This window comes from Otolemur garnettii, unplaced genomic scaffold, assembly GCF_000181295.1.
Source record: "Otolemur garnettii isolate 467f Iridium unplaced genomic scaffold, OtoGar3 scaffold00063, whole genome shotgun sequence".
Lineage (NCBI taxonomy): Eukaryota > Metazoa > Chordata > Mammalia > Primates > Galagidae > Otolemur > Otolemur garnettii.
The window spans coordinates 7,449,646-7,466,658 of NW_003852458.1; positions in this window are offsets into that span (position 1 = coordinate 7,449,646).

The following is a 17,013-nucleotide window of genomic DNA, read 5'->3' on the forward strand; positions in this document are numbered from 1 at the left end:
AATAGCGGTATGAGGGTTGACCATAAGATTTTCAAGCATAAAATTATATTACACTGGGATGGGACTCTATGGGAAGAACTAGAATGAATATTCCAGCTCTTGGGGAAAACAGGAAAACTATAAAGTTCATGACTATTAAAGAGAATGTTTATATATTTGTAAATGGATAATATTATCAAATCACTGTGGTATTTGGACTGAATTACATAAATTTGAAAGAATTGCCTTGGTCTGCTTGTACTAGTATAACAGGCTGGTCTTGAACTCCTGAGTTCAAGCAGTCCACTTGTCTTGGTCTCCCAGAGTGCTAGGATTATATGCCTAGCATGCCTGGCCATAATTACTTTTTAAAGTCCCCCACCTCTAATACAGTGGTTCTCAACCTTCTTAATACGGCAGCCCTTTAATACAGGTTGAGAACCACTGCTCTAATACTATTACATTGGCAACACCTCAATTTTGGAAGGGAAATATTCAAACCACAGCAAGAATTACAATAGCTTTATTTTAAATTAAAATAGCTTTATATTTAAAAGTCAATATTTACAATGTACTGAAATGTATATCTTTTGTAGCCCATTAAACTTTTGTTGAAAAATGGATTTCACTTTACAAATGTGTGTAGGATTTTTTTTTCAATATTCTCTTAGACGTAAAAGAACAAAATGTTTTGAAGACTCCTACTTAGACTTCTTAACAAAATCATGCTATATCTTACAGTGTATTTTAAAAATAAGAAACAAATGAGGCTGGGTAGCTTGCCTAGGCAAGAAACCTCTAGACTTTATGATCTCATGAAATCATTAAACGTTTTCACTAGCATAGGCTTAAGAATATGTTCCTCTACATAAGATATTTCATGTCTGATTTAAAAAATTGACCTTATTCTTATTCCGTAGTGACTTAGCAAAGCTGTACTTTAAGATGTCCTTGGTGACCTTCACATCTCATGGTTCTCACCAGAACCAGTGCTTGCAACACTCTCTATGCTATTATATTTTCAAGATGCTTCTCAGAATTTCTAGAACTCCAAATTCATATTGGCCTCACTGGACAGAAATTTAAACTTCTATTTTCCAAATTCTACTGATAGTATGCCTTCATAGTTTTTTTTTCCTTTGTATCAATTAATTTACCTGTTTATTTTTAGAGAGCTCTTGTTATCTAGTAGTCCACAGTTTTGAATATTTAATAAATATTACATTTAAAAGAGCTATCCAAGTTGCTTGAGTCCTAAAAAGATAATGAAACTAATAATAATAAAAGAAGGATTCTGGAATGAAGGCAGAGTGGGAAGCATCAAGAATCTGTCCTGTGACCCAGACAATATTTGCACTCGCCCAATCTGTCTGCTGTAACTATTTTGGAACTCTGGAGCTTACTGAAGGCTTGCAACTTTTACTGGAAGTCATGAGTGGTAAATTCCAATTATTTAAGTCACCCCATCTCTAGCACTGTGGCAAGAAGCCGTGCACGTGTTTCTCAACTAAAGAAAAACAAGCTTTTAAAGAATTAGTTTCATTCAGAAGTTTTACTGAGGAACGCAGACGAAAGCCTATAGCCTGATAGGAGGGGTGTCGGATATATGCAAAATTGCAGCAAACTTGCTCAGAAGTTGCATGAAAGCAGGATCACATCAAGGTTAGGTTATCGGAATACATCTGGTTACAGATTAGAGAAGCACAATCACTAACCCCCAAAGACATTATCTTACTTTAAAAAAAACGACAAGGATTAGGCTAATTTATCTTTTAAGGAATATAGTGCCTCAGGCAAGAGATGGAGGGACCACGAGCTGTATTCTGTTTTGGTTTTGAAGCATCTTTCCAGAGAGTTGTATGTCACCACCGAGCAGATGAGCAAACATGGCCTCCTACTGGAGCAGCTTGCCTGCAACCCGAGGGAGCCAGGTGAGAAATAAGGACCCCATACTTCAAGTACTGGGGATCTGTGTTTTGACCACTGACTACTGTTTCTGATGGGGGAGATGAAGACGCAGAGGTGGTCAGCTATTGCTGTGCCCCTTCCTCATTGCTACAAGCCCCTCCCTCTCTGGCTAAAGCAAAGTCTTTGGGACTTTTAAGTGAGGTCCTTCCTCACTCCTTTTTTCTCTTTATATATTCTCTCTCTCTCTTCCCCCATCTCTCTCTCTCTGTGTGAGACATTAATGACTGGGACACTGAAAAGCAACTGGATACATTAAGGAATTTAGAAAGTCACTGTGCACACCCCCAGAAAGACACAGTCTCATGAAAGACCTGAATAGACCTTAAGTTTACATCTCAGGTGGATCATTAGCCTGGACACGGTCTATAACAATTAAAAACAAAACAAAAACAGAAGCAGAAAGCCTGGGGGGGGAAAGGAGAATCTTATTTCCATAATTACCATATTCGTAAACTCAAGTGTCTAGTTTTCAACAAACATTTCCCAAGGCAAACAAAGAAATAAGGAGGTGGGGCACTTCAAAGTAAGGAAATAAGTAAACTAACAGAAAGGGTGCCTGAGGAAAACCAGATGGCAAACCTTCCACACAAAGAGAAGGTATAAGAAAGGATCGGTGAACTTAAAGATAGAACGTGGAAAATTAGCAAGTCTGAGACACACAGAAAAGATTGAAGAAAATTTTACAGAACCTGAAGGACCCATGAGATGCCACCAAGAAGACCAACTGGGAGCTGGACAAAAAAAGAGAGAGAAAGTGAAGAGGGATTATTTTCAGATGACCAAAAACTTATCAAATTTGATGAAAAATACAGTAAAAATGTAGTAATCCATATCCAAGAAGCTTACTGAACTCCCAAATAGAATGAACTCCATGTCTTTATGGCTCATTTGTTTTTAGTGCTGAATAATACTCAGTTTATCGCATATACTACAGTTTATTTCTCCATTCACCTACTGAGGGATATCTTGGTTGCTTCCAAGTTTTGACAAGTATGACTAATGTTCCTATAAAACGTGATGCTTTTAGGTTTTAGTGTGGACATAAATGTTTAATTCACTTGGGTAAATATCAAGGAACATGATTCCTAAATTATGGGGTAAAAATATGGTTAGTTTTGTAAGAGACTGTTCAACTCTTTTCTAAGATAGCTGCATCTCCACCAGAAATGAATGAGCCCCTCTAGGTCCCCCTCCTTGTAAAGATTTGATGTTGTCATTACTTTAGATTTTGACCATTTGAATATGTGTATCATTTCAATGTGCATTTCCTTGAAGGTATATGATGCTGAACATCCTTTCATGTGTTTACACGCCATCTGTATATCTTCTTTGGTGAGATGTCTGTTCAGTTCATTTTTGTGTTTTAAAATCTTATTTTTAAATTGTTGAGTATTAAAAGTTCTTTGCATATTTTGAATAAGAGTTCTTTATTAGATGTGTCCTTTGGAAACACTTTCTCTCATTCTGTGGCTTCTCTTATCATTTTCTTAGTGTCTTTTCTAGAGCAAGACTTTTAATTTTCATGAAGTCCAGCTTATTAATCTTTCCTCTCGTGAATCATATCTTTTGCATTATATTTAAAAAGTCATTGTCATACTCAAGTTCATCTAGACTTTCCCATGTGTTATCTTCTAGTAGTTTTATAGTTTTGGGTTTTTCATGTAGAACTGTGAGCCACTTTTTAAATTTCAACATATTAGAAGGGTAAAAACATTTTGGTTATATTAATTATTTTTTTTTTATATTTTGTGCCAGATTTGTAAGTGTACCTGTCCCCCAGATAGCGTGCATTGTACCTGTCAGGTGTTAATTTACCCTTCCCTTCCTCTCCTCTCCCACTTGCTTGACTTCCACTGACTTACTTTCAGGTGTGTCCCAGAGATACAAAGATGGTTTGACATATGTGAATCTATAAATGTAATTTACCACATAAAGAGAAGCAAAAATAAAGACCATATCATGCTCTCAATAGATGCAGGAAAGGCATTTGACAGAATTCAACATCTTTTATGAAAAGAACACTTAACAAAACAGGCATAGATGGGTCATATCTCAGAGCTAAACCATATATGACAAACCCATGGCCAACATCATGCTGAATGGAGAGTAACTGAAAGCATTCCTGTTTAGAACCTTTTTTAGAACTGGAACTAAAAGTTGTCCACTATCACCACTTCTTTTTTTTTTTTTTTAATGTTAAAACATAAGTCTGTCATTTTGTTTCCTCTTTTCCTTATTAGCCTGTGGTTTATGTAAAAATTGTTTAGAATTCCATATGGATAGATTTATAGTGTTTTTGAGTACACCACATTCTATGGTTTTCTCAGTAGTTGTTCTTGATACTGAGATACACAAATGCAACTTCGCAACCACTCAGTGTGCTCATGTCAACCTTTTACCACCTCAGCTGGCATGTGGAAACCTTGGTTTCATGTAAGCTCCTTTTTCCTCTCACTTTTAAAACACAATTTTCTTGAGGATTACTTCTCCATACATTTAGCCTCATATCAAATAGTGTTACAGTTTTTTTCTTCAACCATCTAATAAATTTAAGATAGTAAACACGGGTAGGATGGTCTATTATGTTTATCCCTATCTTTAACTTATTCCAAAGTTCTTTTCCTTCTTTACTTCTAAAATATGTGATGAGTTCCTTTTCATCCAGAGAACTTCATTTAGTTTTTCTTTGTCCGAAAATGTATTTATTTGCCTTCATTCCTAAGCATATTTTCACTCGGCATACAATTCACAGTTGACAGTTCTTTACTTTTTCAGTACCAATTCCTAATGTCAATGGAATTAATGTTTCCCTACAAATAACACAACATTTCTCTCTGGTTGCATTCAATATTCTTGTATTCTTTATCTCTAGTTTTCAGGAATTTAATTATGATGTATCCCCATTGACATGGGATTGTTGGGTCTTTTTTGTTGATTAATTTGAGGTCTCTGTAGATCCTATTTATCAAGCTTTTGTCTGATTCATAATATGCAGATATCTTTTCCCATTTTAAAGGTTATCTATTCACTTTGATTGTTGTTTCCTTAGTGGTAAGGAAATTTTCCAATTTAATTTAGTACCATTTGTTTATTTTTGTTGCTGCAATTGCCACAGAAGTCTTCTTCATAAAATCTTTGCCCAGGCTGATATGTTTTCCCCACACTTTCTTTAAGGATTTTTATTGTTTCATGCCTTAGACTTAAATCTTTTATCCATCTTGAGTCAATTTTTATAAATGGTGAGAGGTGCAGGTCCAGTTTCAGTCTTTGACATATGTATTAATAAATTGCATATCTGGGAAGATAGAGAAATACAATGTACTTTTCCGTTGAAGTTTATTTTTAAAAGCTTGAATTCAAAAATCAGTCTGAAATTGGATTTTGTTGTTACATTAACCTTAAATTTTAAAAAAGGTCATAATGTGTTTCGAAAAGTTCATTTATGTCAGTCTCAACCATGCCGTGGGAGAAAAAGAGGACTAGCTCAATTTTGTATTCGAAGTACATGCCTTTTCTGTAAACAGACACTTTGAAATATAGTTTTTTAAATATCATGGAAACTGCAATCTGAAGCAAATAGAAAGGATGACAAAAATAATTTTTGGTAGCTTTTTTCCTGTTAAGGAGAAAAAGTTTGCCAGACTTTACGCATATTTCAGACTGATACATGTTTTCCATAAATATTCTTCATAGAATATATCACTAACCATTATTCAGAGATTATCAAAGTAGAAAGTTAATTTTATAGATTTAGCAATAAAAATAAAGTATAATCTAGGAAAAAGAGTTTCTGGACCACAGTAAAGTAAATGAAAATCAGCCTAAATATGGCAAATTTGAAAGGAGCAGAGGCTTACATCTGAGGATGTCAATGTGGTATGCAAAGTTGGCTAATTTAAGATAAGGACCAGAAAAAGAAGGAAGAAACCACTAACATGATGATGAAAAGACAAAGACAAATTTACAAATTTGTCTGAAAAATGAAAAGGAAAATCCTTTTAGGGTTTTAAGAACATGGATAGAGCTTTCATGATGTACAAAATGGATAACCTGCAAATCACCTTCCCCAAAATAGTGACTTGAAAATATTTTTGAACTTTAGTTTTGACTTATTATTGGTTACAATTTATCTTTTAAAAGTTAAAATATATAATATATATATAATCCAATATAATATAAATATATAATATAAATATAATCCCATATAATATAAATATAATCCAATGTAAATATATATTGGATATTAAAGTTAAAATATAAATATATATAAATAATATATAAATATGTACTGGATATTGGATATAAAAGTTAAAATATATAATGTAAATATAATCCAATATAAATATATATTGGATTTTATAAGTGAAAAGTTATAAACAATTGTGCAATTAAAGGAAAACCTTAAAGTTTCTTTTTAGTCCAACCATTGGTAATTTGTCATTCTTGCATTAAATATTCTGTTATCCATTCAACAAACATTTTCTTCATTAGCTGAGGACACAGTAGTGAATAAGCAGATACAAATCCTTGCCTTTGTGAATCTCATATACTGGTGGGGAGAAAAGGAAAATAAACAAGTGAATACATGTACATAGAATGATGATGAGTGCAAAGAGGTAAAAAGATAACAGAATGGAAATAGGTGCCTTGATAAAAAAGATGATGAAGCTAAGGTTTCACCTAGAAGGTGACAGCTGAAGAAGCTCTGAAGAAAGTGCAGAATGGCACTTGTAGATACCTAACGTAAGAGCTGTTCAGGAATAGCAGAAAAAACAGATGTAGTATCTAGGTGTCAGACCTGGTATGCAGTCAAACCTCTCTGCTAATGATAATCTGTATTTGCAGCCACTCCCCAGAACTAGCCTTACCTCTTCAGCTTCACTTAGGATCATGAGATACTAGATTCTCATAAGGAGCATGAAACCTAGATCCCTCACATGCAGAGTTTATCGTAAGGCTCCTGCTCCTATGAGAGTCTAATGCTGCAGTTGATCTGACAGAAGGTGGAGCTCAGGCAGTGATGCAAGAGATGGGGAGTGGCTGTAAATACAGATGAAGCTTCTCTTGCTTCCCTGCCACTTGCCTCCTGCTGTGTGTCTCAAGTCCTAACAGGAACAGTCTGGTAGAGTTGGGGACCACCATGACATAAGGCTTCTTCTTGGCAGAAATGTCATTAAAAAGTGCCTTTTTAAAAATATATTGATGAGGGATTTATGTTAGAGCCACCATAAGGTGTGTGGGGTCACAGACATAAAGTTTTTGTGGGCCCTTGTGGATATAAACAATTTGATTAAAATGTACAACCATTTAATAGGTCTTGTGTGAAGATTCAGAATGATGGATAGACAGGAGGTACTTGTATTCATTATCCATGATCAGCCTGGCTTCAGATGAGGTATAGATTAATCCACAGCCCTTTCATTCCCAGCCCCGGTACCCAGATTCTTACTTGAGGCCTTTTTCTACCATCTTGATGATGCCATGACCTTTGCCCTTTTTCTATCATCTTGATGATGCCATGTCATTTGCCCTTTTACCTAACCATCCTTTCAACCTCTAGCTCTTTACAAGATTCTATACCGGCTGGGCTGAGCACAGTGGTGTTTAAAACTAATTGGTCACAACCAGTTACAGATTCCTTCGTTCCTTTGCCACTCCCACTACTTCACTTAGCCTTAAAAAAAAGATTCTGAACAATTATTATACAATTTTATTAGGCCAATTAGTGCCCTTGCAAAAGAGATACCATTAAGAGACTATTGCAATTATCAGGAATAGATGATCATCTGTGCAAATACTACTGATACAGCTCATATGATGAGGACTAAGAAATTAGCATTAGATCACTAATCCTCTCTAAGTGTTCATTCTGGCTAATGAGTAAATACCACCAGAGAGAGTCAATTCCTTGCTAAGACACTTAATCTCTTCCCACAGGTCTGGCCATTACATATCTGTTCAAGGTACACAACATCTGAAATGTAACGGTTAAACTCACAGATGTGTCCATGTTCTGGTTTCACTTTCATCCTTTGGTAGCACAACAAGGAACACATCAGCATGGCCAATCTTCTTCCTTCATTGAGCCTGTCAGGAAAAGACAAATTGAACTAAGATTTTAGCGATTGGTGCAAATAAATCTTAAATTTTTGTTCAGTTTCTTTGTTTCCTAAGAAATCAGTCCATGGTTGTTTTCTTGTCAAAGGTTAGAAATGGAATTGGTAATTTAGGCAGCTGGGCAAATTAGCTAATAGACAATAGAATTAGCTAAAGTGGCTTAACTAAATATCTGAATACGGGAGGCTGTCAACAAAGAGACAATGTTATAATCCCTGATCCATTTACAGTCAGGGTGACTATGACACTGAACCAGGGACTCGGTTCTTGGTTCAACAAGAGACAAGAGGTTTCTCCATGTTTTATTTTGCCTTGGGCCATTGTTGATCTCATAATGTGGACAATTCAAACTCATAGACAGAGGTAAATAGCTACATTTGCCAGGCAGTTTCTGATGTCAGGAATGATTAGGGAGGCAGTAATTATGGAATGACCCTAAGAATAGAGACTTAGAACTTGGCCTTACCCCAGCAGCTGTTTATCCTATACTCAGAACACCACTGTTGTGTGGTTTACATGACCTATGTATGTGAGATAGTTCACTATTCAGGTTTAAAATATATTATTATAGTTCAGGAAGTTCTATCTTCTTTAGGCATTATATATTTTAAGGCATTTTCAACCTGACTTGAGATATTTATGCTAAATGAAGAAGAACTTAAATATCCATTGATGCTGCAGACAGTTTTTCTTCCTGTACTTTATTTTCTTAAAATTATTTTAAAGAAATTACTTGAGAATTTGATTCTGGTTATAAATAAGAGGCATCCAGGGATAAGAAGTATCCATGAGTCAGCATGAGTCAGCAATTCAGTAAGCCTGGGAACTGGAAATGAATTGGAATCTAGTGACTTTCTAGCACTTTAACGAGAATAAAGCTTTTGAACCCCTAAAATTTCAGATGTTTGTGGTTGTCTGTTTCAAGACAATTTGGTAAAACAAAATAATTCAGGGAAAGATCATTCAGACAGGACAATAAAGTCGCTACTGTGTCACATTAAAAGAAATATTTTATTTGCGTAACTCAAACAAGATGAAGTAAGAACTTTGAAATCCTGGAGCATTCCCAAACAGTGAAAGGTTGGATTACCTAAAATGAAAGTTGGAATAAGACATTTGGGGGTGGATTTTAACAAATATAATAAACCAAGGGGAACTTTTTGTCTCCCAATACTGTAATCACAGAACTAGGTGATCCTACCTTTTTAAAAAAAACTTTATTCAAATTAATGAGTGTACAATATTTAGGTTACATTATTTTCACTTCCAGGGTAAAGTTCCAGTTGTAGAATAGCCCCTGACCCAGGGGGCGTGTTATACACCCTCACAATGTGCACATTAGGTGAGATCCCGCCTCATGCCCTCCCTCCTCTTGCCATTTGCCTTCTCCCTCCCCCCTCTTCCTCTACCCTCAAACTGGACTATAAGAGTGTTTTATTGTTCTTATGAACATGTAATTGTTTATATATTGATTTCATATTAGTATGGAGTACATTGGATATTTATTTTTCCATTCTTGTGATATGTACAAATGTTTTGTTCATCTTTATGTGTTGGAATTGGATCATTGCCTCAGAAGCAGTTTGGAAATGTATGCTAATTAGGTTGGTGAGAAAGAATTACATTTTAACTTTAAAAAAATAAGCAAAATAATTTGGGTGGACTAGACAATCCTAGATTAGCAATTACTTCTTAGAGACCGCATGCAAGTAAGGAACTACTTTGCCTTTGGCAAAAGAATTAGGACGTGGTTCAGTTTATGGGATATACACAACCGAGGAGCCCCAGCTAGAGTATATGCATCTTTGAGCAATCTGCAATTTGCTTGGAATAGTTGGTTAGAGAGATAGGATCAGCATCTTCAGTTTCTTATTTACAGTTCTGCAACTCTAAAAGCAGCAAATTAGAATTACTGATGTGGCAACTGATATCTTATCCCACTTCTAAATCATGTTGTTGTCTGTAAAATTAGATCTTTTTTTTTTTTTTTTGAGACAGAGCCTCAAGCTGTCCCCCTGGGTAGAGTGCCATGGCTTCACTGCTCACATCAACCTCCAACTCCTGGGCTCAAGCGAGTCTCCTGCCTCAGCCTCCCAAGTAGCTGGGACCACAGGTACCCGCCACAATGCTTGGCTATTTTTTGGTTTCAGCCATTATTGTTGTTTGGCAGGTCCAGGCTGGATTCGAACCCGCCACCTTAGGTGTATGTGGCTGGCACCTTAGCCACTTGAGCCACAGGTGCCTAGCCGTGAAATTAGATCTTGATGATCCTGGATGTATTACCATGCCTCTTCCAACCCACTTGTGCCCTACGCTAGTGCTAGCTAGCAAGAGTTAATAAGTCACCACAAACCATTTATTTGAACACAGAATTGCAGAGAAATCACAATGGAGGGAGGTGTTTAAGGAGGGAGCAGTTCTTGAAAGTAACAGTTTATTATAGCTGCTATTTTCAATTAACGATTATCTTTAGTATTGCTTATCTTGTTAGATAAGTGGAAATAATGATAATAGAAAATAATTTTGGTTTTCACACATTGTTACATATTTATAAATTACCCAAGACCTATCTTACTTTTTTTTCATTATTATAAAGCACCTGAAAGTATTTGAAAATACAGTTTAGTTTCGCAAAATGAAAAGAGTTCTAGACAGCAGGCATACAACAATGGGAATGCACTTAACAATACTAAACTGTATACACAAAAGTTGTCAAGATGGTAAATTATATGTGATATATATCTTACCACAATCTTAAAAATAATGGTAAATAAAGGGGGAAGGGCAAAGGGAGCCAAAAAAGCATTAATATGTTTGAAAATCTGAAAGTCCTTTCACTCATGGAAGTTGCTACAGAGTGCTTAAAATATCTTTAGTCAGATAACTTCTGAAACAGTGAACCCTTTTTGGGCACCCATCATAACTTACTAGCTGTAGTTTGGACAAGTGGAAGCAGAAATTTGTCTGTTTTATTTAATGTTATATCTCTAATGCCTAGAACAGAGCCTGGTACAGAATAGACACTCAGCAAATAGGAGGCTCCATTTCTTACTGTCTAGTAGGACACATTATGTGCTATAAGTTAACCAAAATAAATTCACAAACATATATTTTATGGCCATACATTCCATTCATAGAAGAAATTTATTTCCAGGCCCTTTTTTGAAGCATAGCATGCAGCCATTTCAAAATGTGTTCTATGCATATGCAGCCGTGTTTTACATGCCCATAACAGTATCTCCAAACTAATATCTCACAAAATTCACTACTCTCTGGAAGTTTTGCAGATATCTTGAGCCAAAATAATTTTGGATTCTGGCAAGATTGGGAAGGTCAGGGTTGCACCTTCCCATTTTTCTTTACAGCTGGAATTTTCATGACTTTTAAAAACCCAATGAACACTGGGGACCCACAAAAAGGGAATTACAACATGCTGTGCTTCCCCAAACTTTTAAATTACAAAGTATTGTGAGTGTGTGTGTTTGTGTTTAATACTTGTAAAAAATATTTCCAGGAAAGAGTGTTCCCCAGGCTGTGTTCACGGAGTTTACAGAGTGCTTCTCCAGTTAGAATTCAAGAGGGTTGATCCTGAATCAGCAATGTCATCTGTTCGGTGGGGCCATAGTTTAGCTGGCAAATGATGCCCAGGCTTCTTCCCTTTAAATGATCCAATCAAAATCAGATTCAGAATTTGCAGTCTCAAATACATCTATAAATCTTCTTTTAGCATTAATTTAACCTTCTGACACTGAGACAGGCTTGGGGAAACAGCATCCTCAGGACTGTTAATTTTCAGATAATGCCCTGTTTCCTAGCAGATCCTTCCTTCTGCTATTTTTATAACTCTCCAGTATTCATCTGCACAGATAAACACACTTGTTTTATTGTTAATCTTAAGCAATACCCTTTAATTAGATTTCTGTGAAACAAGACTAATGTTTTTCTTTTCAGGAGTAGGCAGAAAACCATTTTATGTTGACAGTCATGTTTCTGCATTATAGAGGGTGGACACAAAGTTTGTGTGCAATTTACTAGGTTAACCTATTTTAAATTGCACGTGAACTTGATGTCCCCCCTGTATTTAAAATACATCTCAGCAAAGATTTAAGTATATTTAAACTCTTTAATTTATGTGTACCCCATAAATTCTATTTAAATCGATGTTAGTAATAAATAACTGAAACTTAAATCTAGGTTTGCAGAGGTGAGTTTCAGTTCTCTTTTTATGAGGCTACAGCTACTTGTTCTCTTGCTAACAATATGATGGAAGTCAAGAAATTCAGCATGTTTATTTTAATGACAAATTCTAGAAGAGAAACTGTTGGACAAAGGATGCTTATAATAAAAAGTTTTATATACATATTGTCAAAATCTTTCCAAAACCTAAGCTAGAGTTTCAAGTGGGAGTTTCTGTTTACTCACGTCATAGACAGGTAGGTTTACTACTAAGTTTTAAAAATTAAGAAAAAAATTGCTCCTCCGTGAGTTTTGAGTTCTTAAGTAGTAAATTATTTTTGATGACTTTGTAGTATCTTTTAGACACATGTAGTTCTGTGTTTATGAAGTACCCTTTCTTATCTTTTGCTGTTTTTACAAAAAAATTATTTTTTATTAATTTATAAAATTATATAGCCTAAATTTATTGACATATAACTTAATGTGGAACCAGACATATATTCATTATTGACATTTTTTTTTTAAGTAGGAGAATGGGAGAGAAATTACAGCTAATACACTGGGAGTTCAACATAACTGCAGCATATTTCATCTGAGCTTGATCTGGCAGTAGCATTATTTGCTTTATTTCACACTAGATTTTTTTTTTTTTTGGGTCAAATTATGGGTATGCTCATGGGAAAGTGTTACACATGTGAAAGTCATCTCCTATGAATGTCACAGAAGAAAACAGTTTGAGAAGTATTTTTCTAATATATCATTTCTTTTTTCCAATTTGGAAGGGAAGGAGCGAGGTAAACAGACAGAAGTAGAAGAGAACCCACATGCATGGAGGTCGGGTGACTCAAGAATCCTGGGGTTGTCTTCACATTTCTCCCCTTCTCTGGCATATTAATTCCGTTGCCCTGGCATTCCATTTCTTCTTTAGATCCAAGCAAGGAAAAATAGCATCCGAAGAAGCTCCACAACATTCTTGATATGGTTTCCCACAAAAATCCCCTTGATAATGAGCTAATCTGAAGCATTCACATGAGTTTATTTGGGAATTGGCTGATATTTTGTTTTCCTCGTTGTTACTGCTGCTGAAATAGTTTGCATCTGAAATCATTGTCTGTGGTTATAATTACTTGGCCAGAGGATATTGTGAAAGCCTGTGCCACCACAGAAACAGATGAATATTCCCCTGCTCATACTGGAAAAAAGTGAATTGGTGACAGTGGCTCAAGTTGCTTCATGGGAGGCCTGGAGCATGACTCAGGCTCGTGAGTTCATGTCTCCGAGCGTGATGATCCGTTTCCTCTCCTGCTGGTCCTCACTGCTGCTCGCAGGACTTTTTGTGCTCTGCCCGGTCTTCTTGAAAAGTTAATTTTTTACCAATTATTTTTCATATTTCTAACGGCTTTTACAAAGAAAGGAGGCCTTCATTATCTTATTTGGAAAAATAAACTTTTTCCACAAAGCTGGGGATTGAGATTCCTAAGTTCTGATATTTGAGTCAGAATCTTTCCCCTAACTTATTCCAAACCAATAAATATAATGCTAGAAAAAACTATAAAACACACACACACACACACACACACAAAATAAGGAAATCACCAACCAGCTCTGCCATGTTAATTCTGTTGACACTCTGGACATGGTAGCTCATGTTCATAATCCTAACACTTTGGGAAACTGAGGCAGGAGGATCACTTAAGGCCAGCAATTAAAGACCAGCCTGAACAAAATAGTAAGACCCTATCTGTTAAAAAAAAAAATAGTGTGGTGACACATGCCTATAGTACTAGCCTTGGAAGGCTAAGGCAAGAAGACTCATCTCAGTAGCTCAGGGCTCCTGTGAGCTATGATGATGCCACTGCACTCTAGCCTAGGCGACAGAGTGAGACCCTGTCACATTAAAAAAAACTTCCATTGACATGTAGGAAATATCTAGTTTTTTTATACGAACTTATGTTTTAAAGTATTTAAAAGCCTTTAAAGTATTTAAATTAAAAGTATTAATTTAAGGTAACCCCCAAAAAAGAGGAACAATGTTTTCTATATAATCAGATAATATAGTATTTTCATATGGTGAAATACTAATCTCTATGATAAAAAAAATCAAATATATCAAATATGCAGTGTAACAGTGTGGCTGAACTAGAATTTCAGAAGATAGGTCTTACTTTCATATCTTAGTTTATTTGCTGCTATAACAAAAATACCCCCAACTAGGTGGTTTATAAACAATAGATCTAGAGTCTGGGAGTTGAAGACCAAGGAGCCACCAGATTCTGAGTCAGGAGAGAACCTGGTCCTCCCAATGGAGCCTAGTCTGTGTCCTCACTTAGTAGAGGTCGTCAAGCTGCAAACTGGCACCTCTTTTGTAAGGACACTAAACTCAATCATAAGGCTCTGCCCCCATAATCCAATCACCTCCCAAAGACCCCACCTCTCACTACCATCACTTTAAGATTTTTAACATGCAAATTTTGGGAGAAGGGGGATACAGACACTCAGGCCATAGCATTTAGTTCTTCAGTTAACTTAGTCATGAATCTTTCAGTAAAAATTACTTAGCTGCTTTAAGACTTACTTTACCCATCTCTACAATGGAGCTTAATGATTCCTAAGTTCTTTTAATATTCTACACTTTCATGGTTCTACCCAAAAGAAAATATTGAGGGACTCTCCCAACTTACACTCCCAACGTTGCGAGTGTGAATCATCATGTACTAGTTAAAAGAGCTTAATTTACCATCTCAGAAACATAAACAGTGTCAAATTAAATGTTATTTTTAGTCACAGACATCTTTTGGTTTGGGTGGAAACTACTAAAATGACTCTTCCATTGCAAGAATGCTATCTATTGCACAGTTTAAAGTATTTTTTTAAGATGAGGTCACAGTCCTGAAAGTCTTCTGGCATATATCAGGACAGTATCATTTTTTCTTGTAAATACTGACTTTATTATCCTATTAGAACATGAGTTCTTTATGCAAAATTCAAAGAAGTCCAAAAAGTACATAGAATAATATGCAAAAGATGGCTTTAAATCTCACCACCACAAACTAGCTATGATTAGCATTTGACTAACATCTTTATAAATATTTTTTGTGTATTAATATATATAGAGATAGACCAATAGAAAGGTGGACAGAAAGTATATCAAGTATATATGTCAGTATATTCCAGCTATACAGATTGATTTTATAATATTGTGATAATTCTGTATGTACAATTTTAATAGAGTTTTGAACTTCTAATGTCTTTGAACCTAAAGGAAAAAGAGGAGAAACTGAATTTGAAGAGTATGAAACACTGAACGTTAGGTAAATGCTTCTTCAACACAAAGGATGGAGGAAAAAATTATGAAAAATATAGAAATAATATTATCAAGTTTTTCCCCTTAATTTTATGTTTTAGCTTTCTGAATAATTCATTGCCTAATATGAAAGAGCTTAGGGATTGTGCATTCTCCCCACTCTTCTGTCTCGTGCCTCACCATTTTTTTTTTTTTGGAGACAGAGTCTATCTCTGTCACCTTGGGTAGAGTGCTGTGGTGTCACAGTTCATAGCAACCTCAAACTCTCAGGCTTAAGTGGTTTTCTTTCTTCAGCAAATATTTGTCCCTAGTAGCTGGGACCTCAGGCATCTGTGACAATGCCAGTTAGTTTTTCTACTTTCAGTAGAAATGGGTCTCACTCTTAGGCTGGACCTTCTTTTGAACTTCCATCTTTTGAACTCAAGCAAACCACCTGCCTCAGCCTCCCAAAGTGCTAGGATTACAGGGATGAACCACCATGCCTGGCTTTTGAATTTGTATTTATTTTATTTTTTCTTTTCACTTCACTTCATTTCACTTCATCCCATTTCACTGACAGGGTTTTGCTCTAAGCACCCTGGCTAGAGTGCTGGCATCAGCCTCACAGCAGCCTGACTCGAGTGATGCTCATGCCTTAGTTTCCCAAGCATCTGAGACTGCAGGTACCAGCAGCAATGCCCAGCTAATTTTCCTATTTTTAGTAGAGACAGGATTTTTCTCTGGCTCAGGCTGGTCTTGAACTCCTGAACTCAAGGGATCCTCCTGCCTCAGCCTCCCAGAGTGCTAGGATTATAGGCATGAGCCACTGCACCCTGCCTTAATTTTTTGCTTATATTATTGTATTGATTTTCAAGATTTTTAAGATTTCTATAGATTTCAATGGAATTTTGCTGTTCAATATTTGTCCTATGTTCAGCTAGTTCAATGATCATCATAAGCTCTTTTGCAAGGCTTATCCATTTTTAAGTGTTTTAATTCATCTCTTTTTATTTATGTATTTATTTATTTATTATTGTTGGGGATTCATTGAGGGCACAAAGAATTAGGTTACACTGGATTGCGGTTGTTAAAGTCCCTTTTGTAATTTTGTGTCACCCCCAAGAGGTGTGCCATACACTGTAAGCCCCCATCAGCCTCCCTCTGCCCCTTTCCTCAATCCCTCATTCCTCTGCCCTCCCCCTTGTTTTAGATCATCTATTGCTTTCATATTAGAATTGAGTACATTGGATTCTTGCTTCTCCATTCTTATGATGCTTTATTAAGAATAATGTGTTCCACCTGCATCCAGGTTAATAAAAATATGTAAAGCATCCATCTTTTTAATGGCTGAATAGTATTCCATAGTATACATATACCACAGCTTATTAATCCATTCCTGGGTTGGTGGGCATTTAGGCTATTTCTACATTTTGGCGATTGTAAATTGAGCTGCGATAAACAGTCTAGTGCAAGTGTCCATATGGTAAAAG